Raw genomic sequence first — 21,894 nt, 5'->3', positions numbered from 1 at the left:
CCCCAAATATACATCCACTTCATCCTTTGAGTAAACTACTGCTACCATACTAAACTTTAGAGTCTCTGCTTTTTTAACCCTTTGCACCCTGACCCCCTGGTACTCTATGACGTCATCGGACATTTCTGTCCGAGCCGGGTTCAAAGGGTTAAAAGATATAGTATGAGGGGTTTTTCTTGTCATCTTTGATGAGAAATATTGCTTTGAAAAAAACTGTGTTGGGAACATGCAGCTCCACCTTAAAACAATGACACTATGTCACAGTAGTCATGCCACATTACCAAAAGCTTCCATTAGAGCTAGGTGACCACCCATTGCGCTTGGTTATCAGGGTTTTATCAGAGCGATTAATCTCATATCTTGACAGTAACCATTAGTATTATCTGTTGGGTACAGAATACTCTCAACCATCCAGACTATTTTCAAGGTGACACTGGTAGCTCACTCACAAAATGTGGGGGTTTTCAATCCACCAGTAGTGTTCACCCTTTGAGTGCCAATAAAGTCAATTATTGTCACCTTTACAAAATATATAACCCAGTCAATTTTTTTCAGATTTTCCCAAAATTTTGATCAAAAGCTTCAGCCATTGAAAAGTGATGTCCATTTGGTGCAAAATTATTTCAAAAATACAGAAAAATTCATAAAAATTGGTAAACTGTTGCACTAAAATTTTGGTTGGAAAATTACAGCACTAAAATGATTAAGCAAGGTTGTAATATGTCTCCAATTTTATTTAACATTTTTTTGGATGACCTCCCAGGAATATTTGGAAATCATAATAATGGATAACCCTGGGTTTTCTTTGTGATAGACCCATAAATTGCACTCAGTATGCAGATGATCTAGTTCTTAAGTCAGAAACTGTAGATGGTTTACAAAACTGTTTTGGTAAATGAATATGTTTTTACAGCAAGGAATGGAATCTTGTTATAAATACTGATAAAACAAAGTTATGATTTTTAATACAAGTAACAGGCTCCTATATAAATAATATTAACGTCTTCAGGCATGAGAAATTAAGTGCAGAAGGAAATAAGTTAAAACTATATAAATTGTTGAAGAATGGTTTTGGTTTAGAAAATAATCTAAGAGAAATAAAGGATTTTAATTTAAGAAGAATGATTTCAAAATTTAGGCTGAGTGATCATAACATTGAAATTAAAGTGGTAGGGGAACAAAACCAAAGACACCAGCTGATAATAGATATTACAAGAAACCAAGAAATGCCATGTTAATGCTGTTGAAGATGAGATGCTTTTTATTTTCGATTGCCAACAACATAGTCAAGCAAGACAAAGATTGTTTAAAAACTAAAAATTACAAAGAAACTGCTTTAAAAGCAATCATCAATGGCAATCTGGCTTTTGGGGTATTCCTGAAAAAAAAAAACTATATTTAAAACTCATCTATAGATCAGCAGTGTATATTTAGACATCTGGTTATTTGCAATGTGATGTGATGCAATCTGTTTCCTTGTCAGTTATCATTTTCCCTCCTTCTCTGTCTCATAGCTTATTAGTTTTATAGCTAGTTTTTAAATCATTTTTATTACCATCTTATTGTTTTTTTTACCATACTGTATCCACAGACAATAGAGGTGTGATACAAGTTATTTAAGAGTCTCCAGGAGCAGATGACCAGAAAGTACTCAAACAATTGAAGAGTCCAAGTTACTATATCCCCAAGGTGCATTCTACCTTAAAGGTATACAGTCACCTATAATCTAAATTATGCCCATATATGGTCAAAGGGGCCTTCCGTGGTATTCAAAATGCCAATGTGAGGGTGCTGTTTTTAAAAAGCGGCCACCTGCTTAAAATCTGTGATTGGTTAGAGTTTCTCTTTCCATGGTAACTGTGGCAAAATTGGAACAGGTGACATTATACCTTTAAATAAAGAAGTGGAAGAGGCATCAGGCACACCGATGGTACCTATTGAGTTTCCCTCTGTTGTGCAACTGGATGGAACTTGGTCACTTGGCATTGGCCTAAGCTTGCTTGCCTCAAGAAGATAAGATAGGTTTTATCCAACAGATTCTTTAAATTTGATAATTTATATGATTATTGGCCATTATGTTATAGCTTTGTCAATACCAGTGCTTATGTGACAACAACATGCAAACTTTGCACTCCATAATGTACTCAGCTTCACCTTGTACATTATGTCATGCAAGTTTGCTTTCCTCCATTATGGGCTGGGAGGGTGTACATTATTGCTTAATAATCAATCAAGATCATAACTCAACCATGATTAAGTTAGTTATACTGTACATAGTTGATCAGCTGGTTTCTCCATTTGTGAAGACAACATTGAAACTAGCTATATTGCTTATCAGTAAGGGGCTGGTCAGTTTCTTTGGTCTGGGGGGCTGGTGGATTATCGGTGGATTATTATTATTAAAAACAGGGTGACCCCCTCCCCACACGCAATGAAGTAAAACAAAAGATGGAATATAAATTCAATAATTCAGTATATATATATATATATATATATATATATATATATATATATATATATATATATATATATATATATATATATATATATATATATATATATATATATTGAGCACTGTAATTTGCCACGAGGACATCTGTATACTTCGACATATATATATATTTATCACTTGAACTGGCCCGAATTCCCACCTGTGTGACGTAGAACAGGACGGATAAGAAATCCAAATTACCCCTGTTGTACGTACGTCATCAACCAGAACTTTTTTCTGGTACCGTTCATACATGCGGGTCGCGACGTGAACATAGACCGATTTGTCGTGATCGATGCCGTGCTCTCATGACATTTTTACAAAAAAAGGTGACCTGATAAATCCACACATGGAAACATAGAAGGCATGTCCAGCGAAATTTCGAGTCGCTAAAACTATAACTGTTCCCGAGAATCGAATGGGGATACCGCCGATCCAGTCGAGTCGCCTCGTAAGGCTCAATGTGGACGTCGTACCTGGCAATCCCGGTTGGCGATAAACCTGAAATCTACACCTCAACTGAAGTTCAACTTAATAAATGAGTACAGTATAATCTTCGGGAAAGCGACATACAGGCACAAGCATAAAGTCATTCGACTAATAACGATAAATTTCCTTCATCATCCAAAAAATTTTGTAAATTCTTGCTCGGAATCAAACCTGTAGCGCGGCATAAGACTGTAGCCGGCTAGCAAAGACATCAGCTGTTGAGCTGTATATGCATTGCAGCCCTGTTGAATCTGATGTACTTCGAAAGTTGACTCAGACAACACTCGAAACAGAGTTTCCGTCAAGTAAAATTAGGATGTATCTACGGGTGAGATATATGTCACTGCAAACATCAAAGTCCTTAAGACGAAAACATTGACGACCGAGATCGGGATTAACGAGTTGACACCGACATGGCAGTGACCGGTGACGGCAGCGTTGTGGGCATAAACATGCAATGAGGTACACTCTGTGTGTCATCGAATGGAATCTTTCGCGCTCTCCACTGTCGTAAACTTGTGTGATATTTTGAAAGGCCACGGAATCTCTTAGAATGAGAATTACTGTTTCGATCGTGTCGTTGCATTTACTTCATAAATCTATTTGTAAATATTCTGAATAACTCTGAATACTATGGCTGTCCGTCGCTAGCACGATGAAAGTTAATGTCCACCGTACCAATGGCCGACTTGCCTTGGCATCGGTACAGCGCAAGACAATGATTGACAGGTTCACATGACAGAATGCGTATGGTGGAGATACCATATGATGTAGCAAATTTCAGCTTGATGGGCTTTATGAATGAAAGTATCTCCTGGGTGACGGGCCGCTTTACTCTTTAAATGAAAGTAATCCACGTACGTAAAACACAAATCGCGACGATATTCATACAATTCGTTACGATAATTTTGATCCATTCACGTCAAAAAAAAATAAGAAGACTGTTCATGTGATAAATATATAATCCCATGGTATTTTTCTCTGTTTGACGTCATTGTATACTCGTGTTTTTCGCGGAGCCGCACAACTTCTCGCCTTCGGCTCAAAGTAGTACGGCTCCACGAAAAACACTCGTATATGATGATGTCAAACAGAGAAAAATACCATTGGATTATATATATATAATATAATTTTGGGGGTATATTTTGAACAGTCATTCTGTGTTTTAATGAAATTGTTGTCATATCAGTTATAAGATAGGAACTTAAAAGTGTCAATTCTAAATTTTGAATACAGTATTTTGAATGAGATGTGAATGTATTCCCCACTTTTTATGCATAACCAAATGTCCAAAACTGTATCCAGCCTGAATTCTTATAGAGAAAAAAAAAAGTATCAGGAACTTGTCAAGCTTTTTATATGAACTGCAGATTTCATGATTAGTACATTTTGCAAAACAAGACTTTCAATTTACAAACATAAAGGTATTTTTGACATATATCTCTGGTATATTAAAGTACCACGCCTAAAGGACACGCCAAAAAATATTAAACATCCAGATATCTCTGATATTTATGTCTGATACATCAAAGCCATGCGGCTGAAGGGCATGCTGAAAAATATGTTTGATATTTTAAAGTAATGCACCCAAAGGGCACGCTGAAAAATTTTAAACATACAGTTATCTCTGATATATATACGTATACTTGAGATGTACAGATAGCTCCCGTGCAGTGTTGTTCGTAGCGTGGTTTTGTGGCCACTTTCCATCTGCGCAACACATAAATAATACTGCTGAAATCACTAATGTATTCAAAAAGTAAAAACAAAGACCCTGCCGCCAGCACGTCTGACCGCAACTTTTTTACGGCTGTCAGCAAGACTTGTCAACCGAAAACATGAACCCGCCAAATTCAAAACATCGACGCGCCAAACAGAAAAGTTTGACTGCCAAGACCAAAAACATAAAACCACGCCACCTTCCAAACGCCGACCACCGCACACTTACACTGTGTTTGAAGCGTGTTTGTGGACAGTTTTTCTCTCATTTACTAGACTTGGTTCAAGTTCATGATTTGTGAACATGTGAGTTGGGTGAACCCTTGGAATGCGATGATTTGTGTTCTGTTTTCATGTGAAACGTGTGAGTAGGATGATATGAACGCGTTGAGTGGGGTGAAGTTTCACCCGGCACAAACTAACTCACTGTAGCTGCACCATGGGTCTATTTTTTACATCCATGGCTGCACAGACTAAATAAAAACGCGTTTGATCGCTACGAAACCTGACCTGGGCTGTCAAATTTTACACGATGAACTTTTACAGATCATTTTATTTTTTGAAAATTCACCGACTTGAACCAATTCTCTAGTTTACTTCGTCCTGTGACACCCTAATGGCTCAAACGGAGATTTTAGGAGTGGGGAGACAATCTTGCCCGAGTTACAGGATTTGATTCTCATGGAAATCTTACTGCGTGGTGGAGATAAAGTTACTGGCGATTTTCTCGTCATTCAAAGAGGTGGCGAAAAGTTCCGTTTCAGCGATCGTGGGTTACGAAATTTATGGCAACGCTTTGTATCGTGTAAAGCGTTAGATATCTCTCAAAGAAAAAGAAAATGACGAATATGGCAATAGTGCAGAAGATGTCTCAACCAGTGCCGTCGCACGAGGTGTGAGAAGCCGATGGTCAGTTTGGGAATGGACTTTTAAAAAACTGACGCCACTAGCCTATGAGAAATTCACTGATGAGAATATTGCTAACTGTGATGAATATGTTGATTTTTTTTCTGAACAACACCAAAACAAAATCCAGTTCTTTGATTTCCAGTTCTTGCATATTTCACAAAGTCCTAGTCCATGATTTCGAGCCATGCTTCTAGTTGTGTCTCCCGCGGCGTGTCGATATTCAGTTCGGGTAAATCCTAGCTGTTCATCGTCTCACAATTTTACAATTTTCCAAAGATGAACGACAGAATGGCCGCCGGCCGCGCCAGTCGACAGGGCCATAATGTCTGAACAACGTCTGAGAAAGTGGTTGATCGTGAAATTTGAGGTCAAAATTGGAGGCGTGGTTTAACAGATTTGCTTTGGCGGGTAGAACTTTTCTATTTCGCGCCACGATCTTTTGAGTTTGGCGGGTCGATGTTTTCACTTGACAAGTTGAGTGACAGCTGGGAATATCTTGCGGTAAGACGCGCTGGCGGCTGGGCCTTTGTTTTGACGTTTTGAACACATCAGTGATTTCAGCAGTAAATGACATCTTCAACCTGATGAAGTTCTACTTTTAGTACGAAACGTTGTATCAAAATTACCAACAGAATTGTGCAGATCAGTAGACGTGTGCAATTTTATTCATCCGCTCTGATATATATATATATATATGCCCAAGTTCAGAGGTTGCCATAAAGCCATTATGGTGATAACCGGGAGGGCACATTGTATACATTTTGTGTATATATATATATATATATATATATATATATATATATATATATATATATATATATATATATATATATATATATATATATATATATATATATATATATATATATATAAATATATATATTTCGCGCTTGGAGGGAGCTCTGAAAAATATGTCTTATCATTATTAAAGCTACTCACCTGAAGGCGCGCCAAAAAATGCAACATGGTTGATGAAATTTGTTGCTGGTACATTTAAAGCTCCAAAAGCTGTATCTTTTGGCTATTTTTTCAGAACTTTAGTTTTGTGGTTTCCCTACACTTTCTGCATTGAATCCCTAAACTGTAATTTAATGCCAAGTATTTAGCATATCGACACAACCTATATGAGTATAATCTCCATTGTTATTGTTGAAAATTGTATTCAAGTCCGGACTAGAATTCATTCCGGACTAGAATTCATTTGTAAACAATAAACAATGATCACTACACAATACAAGCTGTGTTGACAAAAAGAATAGCCGAAATTTCAGCATGACATACGGATTAGGGTCAGACACGGTAGTTGATATACAGATGGAGAATACTGAAAATCTTGCCACAAGTTACAGCTTATGTCCCTTTAAGGCATTTTAGGCAAGTATTAGCCTGTGTCGAAATTCAAAAACACACTGACCCCCCCCCCCCCTCATTGGACATTTCAAAAACATGGTGACCCCCTATCACCAAAGTCAAAAACAGGGTGAACCAAACCCCCCCCTATGAATCCATCTCCCCCCGACCGAAGAAACTAACCAGTCCCTAAACACTTACAGGTAAAATTTTGCACTTCAGACAACTCCTATTACCACCATTCTTTGACCAAAAATGGCAAAATTTGCCCCAAAACTACAAAATTGTAGATTTCATCATAATTTCAATATCACATTTTGCTCATCCCTATGAACCTGCGTACTAAACATCAAAACTGTCAGACAAGCGGTTTTGGTGAAACAAATTTTTTGACCACAAATGACAAAAATCAATTGCCTAAAAAATACAAAATTTGCATATTTCTGCACAATTTGAACAATTCTGAAATAGGCCATCCCTAGGAAGCTATATACCCTGTTCCTCACATTCCTGTACTGTATAATGAATTATAAGGTGACTTATAAGCCCATTGGGCTGGGAGGTCTTTTTCCTCAGGTCACTATAATAAAACAAACTACTACTACTACTACTACTACTACTGCCAAATATCAAAGCTGTGACCTGTAGTTTTGAAGAAGATTTTTAATGATTTTTTTGACAAAAGTTCTCCAAAATTGCCTTAAAAATACAAATATGCAAATGTCACCTTGGTTTGAACAATAATCTACTGAGGTTACCCTAAACTGCTTATCGAATTTCAAAACAATCAGACAAGCAGTTTCAGAGATTTTTCTTACCAAAAAACATCAAAAAATGCCCCAAAAATACAAATACGCAAATTTCACCAAGAGCTGAACAAAATTAGAGAGGTCACCCCAAGTGAGCTGCATATCAAATTTCAAAGCAATCAGACTTGCGGTTTCAGAGGTGAAGGCAATTGTTGACGGACGACAGATGACGGACAGACATACAACAATGACAACAGAAAATCAGCCACTTTGAGCTCCACATTGCTGACAGCAGAGCTAAAACACTGTTGCCCAACAGTACTTTTATAAATTCTTTGGAAATGCAAATAAGCAGATAATTAGGCATGTTATTAATTTGTCAGCATATGTCCTAGTCGTATGACCAATGTATCTCTGATCAGTGGTTCTGTCAAGATCAGTGCCTCCAATATTGATATATGGCAGTACTGGTAATTATAGAAATGCATTAAATATGCAAATGAGTTTATTACATAATGTTCATTAACCTTTCAGCATATAGTATAGATCTAAATATGACCAATGTATCCAATGTGTTCTGTGTTTGTATGTGGCCAAATTACGGAAATTCATTAAATGAGCAAATAAGCTTGTAACTTAGTTATGCTCATGAAACTTTCAGCATAACCAGATTAAGTCGCCTTTGTGGATAGTCTCGCTTAACAAATGTGCATATGTAGGATAAGGGATTAATGTCCCTAACAGTACCACTTAACTCTGAAACAATATCAGCTAGTCCAGGCATATTGTAGTTATGGCTCTAAACATGAAAAATAAAACAAAATAGCCACCTGTTAGGTAAGAGGCCATTGTTAATAATTGATCATGTCATGAAACAAATTGCATATGTTCAACATTGATATGTATCCTTGTAATAAACTTTAAAAGAAATCAGTCCAGGTATCTCCAATTAACCTTGCAGATGGAAAAACTCAAGCACATGCATGACTTAAAAACCATATATCCTCCATCCATTACACTAGGGTAGACTTAAACAGTACCTTGACTAGGATACTATTGGTAGTACCTACCTTCAAGTCTCTTGCTGAGTTCCCTTGTAAAAAGTATATTAGCCACTTTGCTTTGTGCATAGGAAGCCCATGGATCATAGTCAATTTCTGAGTTTATGTCATCAAAGTTTATTTTTCCCTGCATGTGAGCAAGTGATGACACAACAACAATGCGAGCTGGGGCGGATTTCTTGATCAAATCCAACAATAAGTTTGTGAGAAGAAAGTGTCCAAGGTGATTGACTCCAAACTGCATTTCAAAACCATCATCAGTCTTCCAACGAGGACATGCCGTGATACCTGGGTACAGGTGGATATTATTAAAAAAAATCTTATCAATGATACCATTGCTACTATATAGTTTACAACATGCACACTCTTAAAAATGTATAAAATTGTTAAAACTCCATCGACCAAGACTCACAGGTCCTGTACAATGCCTATAAGTCTTACACACATTGCAGATTTCATCACAATTTGCACATACCAAATATCCAAGCTATCAGACAAACTGTTCTGGACAATGTATTTTTTGACCAAAAATGACAAAAATTTCCTTAAAAATACAAATATGCAAATTTAGCCACAAGATGATCAAACCTTACTGAAGTAAGTAAACGGAACCTAAACATCAAGTTTCATACACTGTTCAGCAATTTCAAAATGGGAGATTTTTTAACCAAAAACAGAAAAAAAATTACCCCCAAAAAAAACAAATATGCAAATTTCACAATAATTTGAATAAAGCTGACTAAGATCATCCCAAATTTCAAAGCAATTGGACAAGTGGTTACGAGAAGACGATTTTTTCCAGAAAAACTTGCCGGAATAAAATAAAAATATGCAAATTTAATCACAACTTCAACAAACTTGATTGAAGTCATCCCTAGAGACCAACATGTCAATTGGACAAGCATTTTTAGAGAAAAAGATTGTCTCAAAAATATAAATATGCAAATTTCATTATGATTGAAGAAACCTAAGTAAGGTCACCCAAAGGAATGTGCATGCCAAATCTCAAAGAAATCAGACCCAGCAGTTTTATACAAGAAACCAAATGTTGACAGACAACAGATGAGCTAGGGACAGATAGACAGATGACGATGGATGATCAGCCAATCTGATGAGCTCCACATTGCTAATAGTGGAGCCAAAAATATTTCATAGCAGATTTCACCCTAAATTCTATGCATCTCAACCAGGTCATCTCTAGGAATAAGTATATCAAATTTCAAAGCTGTTGGATGAGTAGTTATGAAGAATATGCTGTGATCAAAAAATACTAAAATGCATTAAAAATCAACATTGCAGATTTACCGTAATTTGCACACATCTCAACTGGAGCATCTATTTGAAAAAAACACAATGTACCAAATGTAGTTTGGGAACACTCCAAAACTACATGATGATGTTTATCACACATTTCTTGAAGTTTCCTGTGAAATATCTTGGCTGATATTTAATAGTAAACATCACCAGATAGAGTGATATATGGGCATGGGTATGTGATGAAAGTTACGTTTCTCGATATTTCAAATTGTATATTTGATCCATCTGTAAGCTAATTAAGGTTTAATTCTGCCTGCGAGCAATAGCTGCTGATTAGACGGAGTGTCTCTAGGATGAACTCAATTTTGCTGAGCTCAAATTTCACTCAAACTCATGTAAAGTCATGTAAAATTGTAGTACCTTGAAAGTTGCTTAACTACTTAATAATTTGAGTTATTATACACCTGCGACTGTAACCTATGGAGTTTCGTCGTACAGTAAGTTTCGGTATCAGAGGACGCAGAGTCCAATAACTTTGACATGGGGTGCAATAACTTTTGGTGTTATTGGACGCTACTTGACTTTCGACCTCAAAACACGTTGACATCACCACAGGGAACAAGTCATTGACAATGACATAGTCCCCACTTGTAATAGGGGAGTATTAGTCTTGATGGGGCAGGGAAATGTGGTCATTAAGAAGTATCACTGGAGTGTATATGTTGAGATCTATGGGCACATAGGTCTATGTCGTTGTTCCCAATTTGAAACACATGAGGCATGTCTAAGTTATGGTTCTAAATCTGGAAAAAAGATCAGACCTCTAGCTGTATTGGCCAGCCAAGAAATACATATGCGCATAATAATGAGGTACAAGATGTGACATCTTAAGGTCTAATATCCTATCAGAATTGGAGGGTATAGAACTTGTGGTTACTGAGTTATGCAAATATATGTATAATCAAAGTCAAAGGTCATAAGGTCACGTGACATTTTGAAAAAAAATTGTATTGCTAATTAATCCCTATATGCCAAAAATCAGACCTCTAGCTCTATTCGCTTGCCCAGAATTAGATGTGTGCATAATTAATGAGGTAAAGCGTGTGTTGTCATAAGGTCTCCCACCCTACTGAATTTAAAGGACATAGCTCTTGTGGTTATGTATTTATCGACATAAACTTATATTTCAGGTCAAAGGTCATTGAGGTCACATGACATTTGGTCAAAAAATTTCTATCCTATAGTTATCCCTATATACCAAAAAACAGACATCCCGTTCTATGGGCTTGCTCAGAATTAGATGTACGCATAATTAATGAGGTACAGTATGAAGCATCATAAGGTCTCCAATCATACCATATATGAAGGGTGTATCACTTGTGGTTACTGAGTTATGGACAAATATGTATATTTGAGGTCAAAGGTCACCAAGGTCATGTGACATTTTGTCAAAAAAATTGTATTGCTAAGTTATCCCAATATACCAAAAATCAGACCTCTAGCTCTACTGACTCGTTCAAAATTAGATATGCGCATAATTAATGAGGTACAATATGTGGCGTCATAAAGCTGTCCCATCATACCAAGGGTGTAGCACTTGTGGTTACTGAGTTATGGACAAATATGTATATTTGAGGTCAAAGGTCACTGAGGTCATGTGACATTTTGTCAAAAAAATTGTATTGCTAAGTTATCCCTATATACCAAAAATCAGACCTCTAGCTCCATTGGCCCGCTCAAAATTAGATATGTGCATAATTAATGAGGTACAATATGTGGCGTCATATAGCTGTTCCATTATAACATATATGAAGGGTGTAGCACTTGTGGTTACTGAGTTATGGACAAATATGTATATTTGAGGTCAAAGGTCACCAAGGTCACGTGACATTTTGAAAAAAAAATAGTATTGCTAAGTTATCCCTATATACCAAAAATCAGACCTCTAGCTCTATTGGCTCGCTCAAAATTAGATATGCACATAATTAATGAGGTACAATATGTGGCGTCATAAGCTGTCCCATCATACCATATACGAAGGGTGTAGCACTTGTGGTTACTGAGTTATGGACAAATATATATTTTTGAGGTCAAAGGTCACCAAGGTCACGTGACATTTTGTCAAAATATCTGAGATATCTGCGTGAACGGATGGACACACAGACGACAATCTATAAGCCCCCTGGACTTCATCAGTGGGGACTAAAAACTGTGTCACTGCATCCTTTTTGCAATATGAATACAATGAGAAACTATATTTTTATTTTTCTTGGCCTTATACATGGGAGTCTATGGACTGCCTTATACATGGGAGTCTATGGACTGCCTTATACATGGGAGTCTATGGAGACTGCCTAATACATGGGAGTCTATGGACTGCCTTATACATGGGAGTCTATGGACTGCCTTATACATGGGAGTCTATGGGGACTGCCTTATACATGGGAGTCTATGGAGGTGAAAACTAAAAAGTCCTCTAACACGGCCAAAATTGATCGCATTGTGAAACAAATCGACGTGCATCTGTATGGGGTAGGGAACTATCCTTGTGCAAAGTTTGAAAGAAATTGACCTGGGCATGTCTGAGATATCTGCGTGAACGGACGGACGCACGCACGCACGCACGGACGCACGCACGCACGGACACACGCACGCACGGACATGACCAAACCTATAAGTCCCCCCGGACGGTGTCCGTGGGGACTAAAAAGAAGAGATGATATTAAGTTTTTAACATAAATATACTTCTATACATCCAGTACTTCACGTTAGTAGTGGTGAATCAAAAACCTGTGAATTCGAGTGAAATTATGCTGCCGACCTAAAATTTTTACCACGTACACTGTGCTGCTCGGGTTTGAAATTTCGTTCTGTGTGCTTAGCGGACGCGCTGTACGCGTTCTCAGTTTGCTTGCAATCGCTCAGTACTGTGTGGGACAGGCATCCCAAAAATGCTTTAATTTTGACTTTTATACGGTAAAATTGATACCGTGATTTATGTCCTCGTACATCATACGGTATGGTATTGTCCTCGACACTAAGCGTCTCAGATAATACCTCCACTGCATGATGTACTCGGACATAAATCCCGGTATTTTGTGAATAACCTTATAATATTCTTCAGTTATGAAAATTATATTCTCAATTTAACCCAAACATTACTTTTACTCTTTATGACAATCCGGGACAGTTTCGCACAAACTTTTCCATTCCAATAAAGGTAACTGCATAATTTCATAGTGAAGACAAGGAACAGATTGTACAAGCTAATTCAACTAATTGACCATGGGAACATGTAGTCTGTGAGCCTAACTCTTAAACGGTTCTAGAAATTGAATTTGAATCAGAGGATCCTTTACCTACAAGATGTCAGCTGAAAGTGATTGTTCTTAATGTAAAAAAAGTGAAAAAAACTCAGCATCAGAAATGAGCGTTTTTGACCAAAAATTGACATTTCTCTATTTATTTGTGAAAATGAAGAAATCTGCATTGCTACATTGTAAATTAATGTTAATGAAATATTTCTCCATGGTATCACAAAGGGACCGCTCAAGTGCTTTAATGGTCAAAATGTTGATTGAAATAACTGTTTTTAACTAAAAACTGCCTTTTTTTACCAAAAAAATCAGATATTCATATGTAGAAGCATTCTCTGCGGCAAATGACCAATATTTTGTTCCTGTTGTCTCAATTTGAATAATACGTAATGTATATTTTGAAATGATAGACTCGGTTGGCCCTGAGACTAATGATTTGAAGTGTGCTCATTGCTGGTACCGGTATTATAAATGATAGATAATTGCAAAATGCAATCGCTCAATGAATAATAATTCTTTCTCTCAAATACTACACAGCAATACATACCTGCATTGTTTATTAGAATGTCAAGGTGACTTTCTCTTTCAATAATCTCTTCTGCAAACCTTCTGACAGATTTCAGATTAGCAAGGTCAAGTTGTCTAACGTAGACTTGATCATTTCCAGTCTGTTTGATAATGTCCTCGGCAGCCCTTTCTCCCTTCAGGATATCACGGCATGCTAAGATAACTTTGGCACCTTGAATGAACCAGACATGAACTGAAAATGCTCATGTGTTTCTACGGTATATATTGCAGTTGTCTGTAAATTGAAACTTTTGCCACAAGTTTGTGACTTCATCAAAACAACTTATTTGATCAATATCATGAACAATATTCACCACAGATTAATTCCATTATTAAGTAACAAATATGTAATAAGCTAAAATAAAAATACTACATTTTTTTATCTGCTGTCATTGTTTCACCGCTTTACAAAGCAAGTGTATTTGCCTTTGGTCAAGTCCTTCAAGCTTTGCAAGCAATACTTTGAAGGCCCACTGGATATGCAAAGTACAAATTAGCTGACATTAAAATGCAAAATATCTTTCACTAATACAATATATTTGTCTCATCAATATTAGTTTCATAAACTTTTTAAATGTCCTCAAGTCTTATGTCTAACTTGGAAAGTTAGTTCAATATGCAAATTAGTAAGAGTCCGGTATAAAAATGCTAAGTTACTTTCAAAAATATTTTATCATAACATCTTCAAGGTACATGGCATGGTTTGTCAACTTTGATCAAGTTATCTAGATATGTATCCCTAATTATGAAAATTTACAAGATATGCAAATGAGTTATTAGTTTATCTAAAATTTCCAACAGAACTTTCATGAATGTTATATCATAACATCTCCAATGCACATAGCGACTTACAGCAACTTTCGTCACTTTTGATCCTCTTAATATCCCTAAGAAGAAATATAAAAATGCTTAATACTTTAAAGAATATTATATCATGGTATCTCCAATGTACATATCAAGTTTCGCTAACTTTGTAACTTCAATTGAGTAAATTAAGGTATATATCCCTAATGTCAAATGTGCAAATTAGTAATTAGCTGTAGTAAACATGCTAAATGACTTTCAGAAATGAATATCATAGTATCTTCAATATACATAGCAAGTTTTGTCAACTTCGATTGAATCAATTCAGATATTTATATCTAATTAAGACAGTTCATTAAATATGCAAATTAGTAATTAGCTGATACAAAATGCTGAACAACTTTTATTATTAATTGTTATATCATAGTATCTTCATTGTACACAGCAATTTCCGTAATCTTCGATCAAGTCAATTCAGATGCATATCCATGATTAGGAAAGTTTGTTAAATGTGCAAATAGTAATTAACACAGCAATTTTCGTAATCTTCGATCAAGTCAATTCAGATGCATATCCCTGATTAGGAAAGTTTGTTAAATGTGCAAATTAGTAATTAACACAGCAATTTTCGTAATCTTCGATCAAGTCAATTCAGATGCATATCCATGATTAGGAAAGTTTGTTAAATGTGCAAATTAGTAATTAACACAGCAATTTTCGTAATCTTCGATCAAGTCAATTCAGATGCATATCCATGATTAGGAAAGTTTGTTAAATGTGCAAATAGTAATTAACACAGCATTTTCGTAATCATCGATCAAGTCAATTCAGATGCATATCCATGATTAGGAAAGTTTGTTAAATGTGCAAATAGTAATTAACACAGCAATTTTCGTAATCTTCGATCAAGTCAATTCAGATGCATATCCCTGATTAGGAAAGTTTGTTAAAGGTGCAAATTAGTAATTAACACAGCAATTTTCGTAATCTTCGATCAAGTCAATTCAGATGCATATCCCTGATTAGGAAAGTTTGTTAAATGTGCAAATTAGTAATTAACACTGCAATTTTCGTAATCTTCGATTAAGTCAATTCAGATGCATATCCTTCATAAGGAAAGCTTGTTAAATATGCAAATTAGTAATTAACACAGCAATTTTCGTAATCTTCGATCAAGTCAATTCAGATGCATATCCATGATTAGGAAAGTTTGTTAAATGTGCAAATTAGTAATTAACACAGCAATTTTCGTAATCTTCGATCAGGTCAATTCAGATGCATATCCATGATTAGGAAAGTTTGTTAAATGTGCAAATTAGTAATTAACACAGCAATTTTCGTAATCTTCGATCAGGTCAATTCAGATGCATATCCATGATTAGGAAAGTTTGTTAAAGGTGCAAATTAGTAATTAACACAGCAATTTTCGTAATCTTCGATCAAGTCAATTCAGATGCATATCCCTGATTAGGAAAGTTTGTTAAATGTGCAAATTAGTAATTAACACAGCAATTTTCATAATCTTCGATCAAGTCAATTCAGATGCATATCCCTCATAAGGAAAGCTTGTTAAATGTGCAAATTAGTAATTAACACAGCAATTTTCATAATCTTCGATCAAGTCAATTCAGATGCACATCCATGATTAGGAAAGTTTGTTAAATGTGCAAATAAATAATTAACACAGCAATTTTCGTGATCTTCGATCAAGTCAATTCAGATGCATATCCCTGATTAGGAAAGTTTGTTAAATATGCAAATTAGTATTTAACTCATCTCAACATGCTCAACACTTTCATGAATGTAATATCATAGTATCTTTCATTTACATGGTAAGTTTTGTCAACTTTGATATAGTCATTTGAGGTACATACTCCTTACTAGGAAAATTTGTTAAATAGACAAATAAGGAATTAGTTGCCTAATGACTTTCAATAATGTTGTATCATAGTATCTCCAATCTACATAGCAAGTTTTGTCAAGTTTGATCAAGTTAATTCAGATATATCACTAATTAGGCAAATTCATAAAAGATCTATACTCATTAACTATGCAAATAAACATAAAATATGCAAGCCACACCCTCTAAAGGCTAACCAACCATAGTTACCTATTTCTACAGGTCTTCATATTTGTTTACCAGTGAATAATAATTTGAAAATATTCAAACGGCTTGTTTGATACTATAGTTATTCATAAACTTAATCAAATTCCGACCTTGTTCATCTTTCAAATAAAGTTAATGAACTTTTCAAATACTGCTAGAATATGACTTTATCTTGTTGGTGCCTCAGACATGCAGTCATCCTGGTTACCCATGTGAACGTACCCCAGATATAATTCCTGTTGGCCAAAGGAAATTGGGATGTACACATGGCACGGTAGGTAACAGAAAAGCTTCAAGTACCCTGAATGTTGAAGAGAAAATCTGTTTATAACATTCTTCACATGCTCATGTTGTTCCAGGTTTGAAGTGCTTTAAAGGTTAGATACATTATATATTGTAGCCTAGCTTAAGCCCTGAAAACATGGGACTTATGTGCCTATATAGGGCTAAGGTAAGGAGGGCATACTATGGTCTCATGCCTCGAGGGTATAGTCCGTTGTTTAGGTTATGTTTTCATTACATGCTTCTATTATATTGGGTTTCCACACAAATGACCATCATTTGCTCTATTTCCATGTTCAAAAGCTGTCAAAAAAATAGAACATTTTTCATCATCGAAAAACGTATCGATATATTTCAATCACTTGAATTTTTTTAGCATAATTCCGTAAGAACAGTATTTCCTTTGTAAAGCATGTAATTTTTGAAGTTTTAAATCCCAAAGTTGTCTAATTGAAAAGAGTTTCAGTTCACTTTCAGTCCAATGATGACTATGAGGCTCACTATAATATGAGGCTCACTATAATATAACTCGTGAGGGTGCGCGCCGCATCACACTCGTCTTCGACTCGTGTGATGCGGCTCACACCCTCACTCGTGGCAATACGTCCCAACCAAGCGCTGATATCGTGGGATAACCGATTTATCATATGCCCATGACCGTATATTTATGTAAAAGGTAATTAAAAATAAAGAAATTTTATTAGTTTTTGTCAGTCTTTCGAAGGGACTATGTTTTTATATTCTGCCGCTGGTCTGAGCGAATTGATACATGTTTGTTTACAACAGCTGATCAAGTCGTCGATAGCATCGTGTCGGGTGTATACTGTCTAAACAGGATTATTTCAGCGCAATTTACTGCAGTTCAGAAAAGGAATGGAGCCAATTTACTTATTCTGGTCACCGTCCAGGTGTTCTGGTGGATAATTATTACACGGACAATATTGTAAGTTTGAATTCACTTTAATAACTCTTGCTGAAACATGGCTGACGTGAACACGAACGACGAAGTAGCGCGAAATACAACAGATTGTAAACATCAACTTTTAATTTTCTACAACAACCTGTCCTGTAACTCTCTTTACATCTGAAATAAAGGAACGTTAAATTCATATGTACTAGTAATATGTTTTGTTTTATATTGGTTAATTTTGATTGAAGTGAAAAAGATAGATTTGATCGTTAAATGCAAGATGAACATCATAACATCAAAATCGGAAATAAACAACAATTGATGACGTATAACGTGCCGTATCAGACTGATATTTTACGTTCCACGTCATGACGCATCAGAGGAGATACGGATACGGTCATGGGTATATGATAAAACAATAATATACTGTATTAAATAAAGTGCCGCTGAAGGAGACATGCAAAATTCTTCATGAAAAGAAGTAAAAGCAATAATAATATTTTTACCCTGTCATGGGAACATAATTTCAGCAATATATACCTCTTTGTGCTAAGTCTTTCGCAGTTTCTTTTCCTATACCAGTATTGCTTCCAGTAACAATCACAGTTTTTCCAGTCAGTTTAGCTTTGCTTTGACAGACTCCACCTGCTGACCATTTTCTTATCATCAAATAGCCAACACCTGTCGGCAAAAGAAAACAGAATAATAATGACTAGAATAAACAATATGCATTAGGCTGCATTCACAAATGCCTCTGGGGGAGGCAGCAGAATCTAAAAATGCTCTTTGATTTTTTCAAATAAATACCTCCATAACAAACTAAAAATGCTTTCGAATCACCCCTTCTGACTTGCAATATTATGAAATCTCCCCACCCCTCCGAGGGACTAGACAGAAATTACATGCAGGGAAGGCCAGTGTTCTTTAGGTGGTTTACAATTTTTTCACACAAGCATTTTTGAAGGGGACATGAAATTTCATGCATGCCTTTGGGGTAGGGTCACCATATTTTGCTGAACTATTAGAAGGCAAGATGTGGCTGATATACATGGGAGTCCCCTAAAAACAAGCTATAAATTCTGTACATTTACATATTTTTGATAATTTCTGTAATTGTACTTTTCTTGTGGAAGGTAAAAAAGTGCATGTGTATAAAAGAAATTTCATTGAAGATTTCATCAAAAATGTTGATTCACTAGTCATGATCGTCTATGAGAAAAATATGAACCATATTTTTCAAATATAAAACTCGCAATATCGGTACATTTATAGATGTTTGTTAATTTATATAAATTTACTTGATCGGAATAGGATATGGGTTAAAAGTGCATACGTGTATGTTCAAGACATTTTATTTTGAAATTTCGCCAGAAATGTAGATCCCCAAAACGTGGTAGGCTATGAGAAAACTATGAATATTATTCCAGCATAAAACTAGCAATATCTGTGCACTCATAGACATTTGATAATTGACATAAATGTACTTGATTAGAGTATGGTGGTAAAAACTCGTATGTTTACAAGAAATTTGATTTTGGCATTTCACCAAAAATCATACGTGGTTGATCCATTATACATGACAGTCTATGAGAAAACTATAAATAAATCTTTTACAATACTAAACTAGTCAAATGTTCACTGTTTAGAGTGTTTGACAATTGATACATAATGTACCGGGTACTTGATTAAGATGGGATGCTTGAAAAAGCAGATGTGGATAACAAATCCAAAAATATTACTTCACTCCTAAAGTAGTCTATGGGTAAACTATTAAATATTTTCCCAGACAAAACTTGCTATATCTGTGCATTATATGATAATTTCCCTATTTTAACTGTATAAAAGGGACATCAGCTGTACCTTTTTGCCAATTTTTCAGTATGTTTTGTTTTGTGTATCCTGTGCAGTTTCTTGTTCATCATTGTTATCAATGAGAAATGAAGTTCTAGTCCAGACTTGAATTCAATTTTTAACAACAACAATGCTTACTGTATAAATGTGACTGTGTTGATAAGTTAAAAACTGAACTTTTCATCAAGCTTCAGGGAGTAGAACAAGAAACCGCGGTGGAAACATGAAACAAAACCAATGAAAAATTAGCCAAATGTTACAGCTATAAATTGACAATCAACATATTTCATATCAATTTTCTTTCTCGTCCACCTTTTAAGTCTCCAAATCCCTTCATATGCCCCTAAAAACATACCCTCAATATTTTGATTCCCCTCCCCCTCCTGGTCAATTCTCCTGCCCGCCCCCCTCCAAGAGGTGTTAATTGAATGCAGCCTGAAACATGTATGATTTTTATGGCTTATTGGCTCTTTTCTTGTCAGATTTGTGTGTAAAATTAGATTCAGATAGTAAATTCTCAATTGGACTCAAACTTACAATGTACAGCACTCAGTCACTTAGAAAAGACATCACAGTCAAAACCCAAAATGCAAAGGGTGTTTTCTCTGACAAGTATGAAATGTTTCCAAACCCCATAAAATTAAAAATGGCAATTTGTTAAATTGAATTACTGATCAAAGGCTAGTTTTTTAAATCATCCAATTCAGACATGAAATACACCCCATTTTGTCCAAAAGAAGTTATATGAGAGTTTTCAAGCTTTTGCACAAGATTTGAACTTCTCCCAACATGCCTGCAATAGTGCTAAACTGTACATTTCTTATGAGACTTGCCATAATGATCTCTCCTGGTTTGAACTGCCGCCATTGAATTGTCCTTGTTTCAAAGTTGACCTACTTTGAATCAATGTCAGAAAGGTTCTCAGGGAGCTAGAGTAGAGCTGTATCACTAAAGCAAATGGCAGCTCTATGTTATTGCAAGATGTGAGTGCATTAATTAGTCCTGTGCACTGACCAGTGAAAGCTGCATTGTAACAATTTACTATACAGGGTAAAGCTCAATCTTTCTGAATTGACCTTCAAGTTGGCTAATATTAGCTGTGATGCTATACATGCCATAGACTATCAACAGTCACTTGTGCCATTGTGGCAGGTATGCAGTGAAGAATGTTTCCCATTCGCCTTTTGTCTCTCAGTTGAGGAGCAAGCATTATCCATGGCTGGCAAGGGTGGCTGTACATTAGTATTTTGGACAAAGAAAACTATATAGGACCTACTGCAGTGTGCAGACTCTGTATAAGTTATATTTTTGGTGTTTCAGTCATTTGAAATAAGCAAAAAGTATGCTTACCTAAGATAACAGCAAATAATACATGCCTTATTTTAAACATTTTGATTTATACCTCCAGTTACATATATGTAAATGCAATTCACAAGGACCAGCTAGCAAACAACCACTGTGAATACAGTTCAGCCTCATTCAACTTGAGCTTTTACAGGCTAACGCAGATCAGTCTTTGTTCATGCAGCAAGTTGCCAAACCCTTATATTATTGGTTGACCTTGTCCTCGCCCAGTTCACTGACTAATAATATATGCACATCATGTTCTAAACACTACATTGATTTATTCTATGAATTGCCCGGTAAAGTGATGTATTCATTGCTTCGATGAAATTTGTGAGTGATGTGTGAGAGTGCATGAGTGCTTCTGAATTCTACAACATTAGGGGTCACAGTCAGAAAATTGTAACAACTCTTAGTAAAGCTCGGTTATTGAACCACTCTTTTGAGAGTGGGAATTTGGCCAAGCGGTTCTGTCTGTTGCCTCTCCACTAGGTGACTGGATACCGGGTATGTTGTGAATTTGAACCAGATTGGAAACACTGTATTTGATCAATACTTAATGATGATGACAAAATGATGACTGCAGTCACAAAATAAACAAAATATTGAAAAAAGTCTTTTCAATAGAAAAGTAACTGGAAATAATAAAACAATTCATACCATGGGGCAGCCATGCATGCATGCCCA

General features: G+C 35.8%; 1 pseudogene; it reads right to left on the bottom strand.

Annotated features, from left to right (window-relative positions):
• Positions 1 to 21,337, bottom strand: part of LOC139148880 (retinol dehydrogenase 13-like) — a 39,821-nt pseudogene extending 18,484 nt beyond the window's left edge.
• Positions 21,338 to 21,894: the final 557 nt, after the last annotated feature.

This window comes from Ptychodera flava, chromosome 14, assembly GCF_041260155.1.
Source record: "Ptychodera flava strain L36383 chromosome 14, AS_Pfla_20210202, whole genome shotgun sequence".
Taxonomy (NCBI): Eukaryota; Metazoa; Hemichordata; class Enteropneusta; family Ptychoderidae; genus Ptychodera; species Ptychodera flava.
Note: the sequence above shows the minus strand (reverse complement) of the source record. Positions and strands in the feature narration are given on the sequence as shown.